Genomic DNA, 5,945 nt, shown 5'->3' with positions numbered 1-5,945 from the left:
GAAGGTAGCGGTGATGGGGACGGGATTGGTGGGTGGGTGGGAGGGAAGGGGAATGGATAAGGTGTGCGACGTGGGGTGGGGTGGTTTTTGTTTTTTGTTTAGGTGGTTCGTTTGTGAGCAGATCTGGCCAAACGGGCCGGCCCGGCACGGCACGGCACGGCCCAGCCCGTGCTAATCGTGCCTGGCCCGGCACGGCCCGCCGTGGCACGTTTAATAGCCGGGCCGTGCCGGGCCGGCCCACGGGCGTGGCTCTCTGGCCCAGGCACGGCCTGATTATTAAACGGGCCGGCCCGTGGCACGTTTAGCACGCTGGCCCATCTGATTTTTAGCTTGTTAGGCTGTATTTTAGGCATATTGGGCTGTAATTTAGGTCATATATATAAAAAAATCCCAAAAAAATTAAACGGGCCGTGTCGTGCCGGCCCGCGTGCCCAACCTCCAGGCCCAGGCATGGCCCATGGCGTGCCGCGTGCCGGGCCTAGCCCGTTTAGCTCGGGTCGTGCCGTGCCTGGGTCGTGCCGTTCCTGCGTGCTACCGGGCCGGGCCAGTTAGCACGGCCCGTTTGGCCAGCTATATTTGTTAGGCTCGGTACGAAACAGTGTTATCAGAATAAGCTGAAGTGTTATTAGAATAAGGTCTTAAGAGGTGTTATCATGATAGATCCACCCTATATATAGAGATATATATATGTGTGTGTGTGTGTGTGTGTGTGTATATATATATATGTTTAGCGGTTAATTCTTACTCAATGTTTTAGGAGAATGCATGCTGAAATCTTCATTATCACTAGTGGGATTGATGTAGTGATTCAGGAAGAAGTCGCTGATAAATCTCCGAACCATCAGCAGTTCACCAGCCGGGAGCGGTTCAGGGGTCCTCGGTTTAAGATGAGCTGCAGTATTTTTAAGATCAGAATGTGCCATATGAGTGGAATAGAAGATATTAATTAAGATAGACTTACTGGTACTAATTCGCGAGGATGGTCACAACTATCATCAGATTTGCAGATGGAGATCATGTGTCTGCAAACATAGTATCCACAAAGGTTGGTCCCTGCTTCTTGCTGAGGACATTGATTTTTTTACAGAATTAGTCATGTATTTGTCCTGTTAGGAACAACCTAACCGATGTTAGATGTATTATTATTTTTTGAACAAAATAGAAAGAGGTTTATTTAGAAGCTTGAACATTTGACTAGCATAATAAAAGGTATTTGCGGACTGTTGGATAAATTTTCCGAAAATAACAAATTTCGGTGTGTTACCGGAGAAACGATCTCATGCTGCACAGGTAGTTCCCTCTTGAACAGGTTTCCTGGTTTAGGTTTCCACAATGCGAGCACACTGTAAATGAAGATGAATTTTTACAACATCAATTACTGAACCAGATATGAATGCAAACTAATTTCAATATCATAAAATTCAATACCTATCCATGAATTGCTGAAGATGCGTCAGATCCTGAGCGTTTGTTGACTCTCTGAGAGAATCGATGTAGTAAACTGTGTTCTTGTTTGGAACAATGAATACCAATATCCAGTGATTGCTACATATTAAGAAAGCCATGAACTTTTGAATTATGTCGAAATCTAAAAGACAATGAGTGTGTGCGTAGTTTTTTACTTACTTACCGTTCATGATATGGCCAGAGAAATGATTCTGCATGGGACGTGTTTTCGAAGAGATGGACGACCGTGTTAACGGCCCAGTCCCATAGGTCCTTACCATGTATTGTTGTGCCATTTGCTAATTCAGGATCTATGAAATACACACTCTCCCTTTTTCTTCTCTGCCCGTTCAATCCCCTAAGAGGAATAAAATGCAATTAGTTGTTTATCATTTACAACCTTGTATTGAGAAGTTGATCAGAGTTTGTTAAGTACTTACAAAATCAGGCATCTACCAAGAGTGGCATCGAGCTCGTTGAAGTTAAAGAAGAGACGTAAGTCCTCTAAACTCACATTGATGGAACCAACATTGTGTCGGAAATGATCTCTGTTGTAGTGGACTAGCAAACCATAATGACCTTCTGACATTAGATCCATGCAATATTCATGTAACTCACGGCAACTAGAGCTACACTCATCAAAGTATTCGCCAACAAAAAATGGTTGGCCATGGACGTAATTGCGTGCTTGAAGTACGTCTGCTTTACTTTTAGCAAGCAACAAATGTACTTCTTCATCATCCATGGCGTCAGAAATAATATTACTCCCCGATTCGAACAAGCTGCTGTTAATTTGGTTTTGGGCGATGAGTGCTTTAAGTAAAAGGCAATCGTTCTCTTTCCTCTTCACTCTCTCGCTGCACTTCCTCGTGGGTGTAGCCTTTTTGGCCCTTCCTTCTCGATACTTGAAGCATTTTTGGCAAAATGTCTGGTTGGCTGCAAGGTAGACTGCCAGGCAGAAAGTGAAGCTTCAACGGACTACTTAGCAGATAGTTTATCTATGCCGGACCGCTAAGCTGGCGGTGCTGCTGTGACGGACTGCTGAGCTGTAGGAGCAGAGGCATCGGACTGCTAACCATGCGTTGAAGCTATGTCGGGTTTCTGCGTAGGTGGTGCCAACTTGTCGGTGTGCTGAGGAGGCCGTGCCAACACATTGGTTTGTTGAGCAGGAAGTGCTGACGCATTGGTATGCTGATCACACAACTGCGGACCGACGGACTGATGAGCAGTCAGTTCTGGACCTACAAACTGCTTAGTAGGCGGTTCCGAAGCATCAGACTGCTTAGCACTCCATTCCACCAGGTTGGTCTGATGAGCATGTGCTGCAGCTGGGTCTCCCCTCGCTGCTTTAGCGACCGGCATCTGAACCGGTGGTGAGTCTTCAACAGTTGTAGGCCTTGCCACTGGCTTCTTTGGGTCGGAGGATGACATGGCATGTATGCCACAGTCGGGTCGGCTGATCACAGGTTGATGCATCAGCCCACGAAAGCTGTTGTGGCAAGGAGAGCGTCACCGGTTGAGGGGCGACATTGGTTGCTCTTGGCGGGGCTTCAGGGATCTCAACGATGAACTCTATTTCCTTTCGTGGCCACTGGATGTGATGTAACAATGTTTCTCACAAGGTCATTTGCTCATCGAAGTCTCCTAGGACATTCTTAAGGGCAAATTCATTGAATCCAAGCTTTACTTCAGCCACGTAGCACTTCACACAGCCCGGCTTCAATGGCACATTGTCCAACAAGAGGCCATTTTCCAAGAAAGGTGGGCAAACCCAGGCTGTTGCACATTTTAATATACCTTCATAATGTGTAAGCACGCCCTTCAGTCTGTCTTTCATTCCATATAGATCAGATATTGCATCATCACGAGCAGCTGTAGTCTCAGTGTCACTGGGGTCAGCTGATGCACAACTACTCTTGCGTAGTGTTGTCGCACAATAAGTAGCATCCTCCATGCCCGCCTCCCCACCCATTTGGTGGCTATCTGTCAGTGTTAGATTCTTCTGCATTGAGGGAGTCCTGGATTAGGGGGTCTCTGGACAGCCGGACTATATCCTTTGGTCGGACTGTTGGACCATGAAGATACAAGATTAAAGACTTCGTCCCGTGTCCGGATGGGACTCTCCTTGGCGTGGAAGGCAAGCTAAGCAATACGGATATGTAGATCTCCTCCCTTGTAACCGACTCTGTGTAACCCTAGCCCCCTCCGGTGTCTATATAAACCAGAAGGTTTAGTCCGTAGGACAACATACAATCATATCGTAGGCTAGCTTCTAGGGTTTAGCCTCTACGATCTCGTGGTAGACCAATTCTTGTAATACTCATATCATCAAGAAAAATCAAGCAGGACATAGGGTATTACCTCCTTCAAGAGGGCCCGAACCTGGGTAAACATTGTGCCCCTCGTCTCCTGTTACCATCCGCCTTAGACGCACAGTTCGGGATCCCCTACCCGAGATCCGCCGGTTTTGACACCGACATTGGTGCTTTCATTGAGAGTTCCACTGTGTCGTCACCATAAGGCTTGATGGCTCCTTCGATCATCGGTAGTGATGCGGTCTAGGGTGAGGTTTTCCTCCCCGGACAGATCTTTGTATTCGGCGGCTTCGCACTGCGGGCCAATTCGCCTGGCCATCTGGAGCAGATCGAGAGCTACGCCCCTGGCCATCAGGTCAGATTCGGAAACTTAAACTACACTGCCGACATCCGCGGAGACTTGATCTTCGGCGGATTCGAGCTGGTGTCAGGTGCGCCGCACAGTCACGACGAGCACGACGTAACTCTGCCGTCGGACAGTGTTCGGGAGATCGCATCTGCAATTACTCCAGTCTTCAATCCGGAGCAAATTGCGCCATCCAAAGACGGAGGGATAGACCCCGCCATGGAGGCCGCACTCTCAGTGGCGATGGAGCCGGATACTGACTTCACCCCTTACGAGAGCCGTGTCGCCAAACCACTGGATTCGTCTCCAACCACGGACTCCGAGCTGCCTGCATCCATGCCCATCAAATCCAACTGGGCGCCGATCATGGAGTTCACCTCCGCGGATATCTTTCAGCACTCGCCTTTCGGCGATGTGCTAAATTCATTAAAGTCTTTCTCCTTGTCAGGAGAACCTTGACCGAATTATGTCCGGCTAGAATGGGATACGGACGACAAAGAAATTCGCTGCCCGCCCACCACCCACTTAGTAGCCACTATCGACGACTTAACCGACATGCTCAACTTCGACTCCGAAGACATCGACGACATGGACGAAGATGCAAGAGACGAACAGGAACCAGCGCCCACAGGGTGCCGGACAGCCACTTCATCACATGACATATACATGGTGGATACACCCAAAGAAGGCAATGGTGAAGAGACAACGGAGGATGGCCCCTCCAAAAAGCAACCCAAGCGCCGACATCAGCGGCGCCGCTCTAATTCCCGCCATAGCAAAAACAGCGATAACAGCGCAAGAGAAAATAACACTCCAGTCGACTCCAGAGGAAACGGCGACCACATTGCCCCGGCGGCAGAGCACGATGAAGCCGCAAGCGGTGAACATAGTACGGATCCGATGTCCGAACACGACAATGCCGAGTATAAACCTCATCAAACCCCCTCTGGGGAGGAAAACAGTCCGGACGAAGATGCACGCATCATCCCGGAAACGCACTTGGAGCAAGAGAACCTCCATAGAAGGATTATTGCCATAGCGAGGAGTCTGAAGAAGAAGAAGCAAAGGCTTAAGGCTGCACAAAATACACTCAACAGCAGGTGGAACAAAGTGCTCGACAATGAAGCAAAGTATGGTGGAAGTTACCACACAAAGAGCTATCCAAAGCGCAAGCTGTTACCTGAATTCGACGATGTAACATCCCAAATTTTCAATTTGGAATGTTATACATTAGATCATCATTGCATATCATATTTTATTGCATTTTGGTTGATCCTAGAAATTCTAAGCAACTCAAGGACCCACGGAGAGAGTTGGGAATTTCGTTATTTTCATATTTGAGCTTTTCTCGAATTATGAAAAGAGGATAGCTTGATTTTAATTTTATTTCTCTGAAATATTTCTTTTATAAAAACATAAAAGAGAGAGGATAAAATGACTTCCTCAAAATAAAGAAATACCAGAGATTTACTATTAAAATCAAATAAGTTTTTTATTTCGAGTTTTATTGCTATTTTATTTGAATTAGGAAAAATATGTGTTTTTCAAAATTCCATTTTAGGCCCAAATAAATGTTCACCTTGTCTGGCTTATTTTTAGAGGACGGGGAAAATTTATTTCGGGATTTTTGGAGTCCGTTTAATATTTTTTTCTTTCTTTCTTTTTCTGCACGTCCGAATTGTTTAAAAAAACGCGAACCGACCTAACCAGGACGTGTCCGTCAAGGACTCTCGGCCCAGCCGGCCTTACAAGCCGGGGGAGCTGCCCCTTAGCCCACCCCGCACCCCCCGCCTGAAACCCTAGCCGCCCGACCCGCGCGCCGCTGCCGCCCCACCGCC

The sequence above is a fragment of the Triticum aestivum genome, chromosome 7A, assembly GCF_018294505.1.
Source record: "Triticum aestivum cultivar Chinese Spring chromosome 7A, IWGSC CS RefSeq v2.1, whole genome shotgun sequence".
Classification (NCBI taxonomy): domain Eukaryota; kingdom Viridiplantae; phylum Streptophyta; class Magnoliopsida; order Poales; family Poaceae; genus Triticum; species Triticum aestivum.
This window is presented reverse-complemented; position numbering follows the sequence as displayed.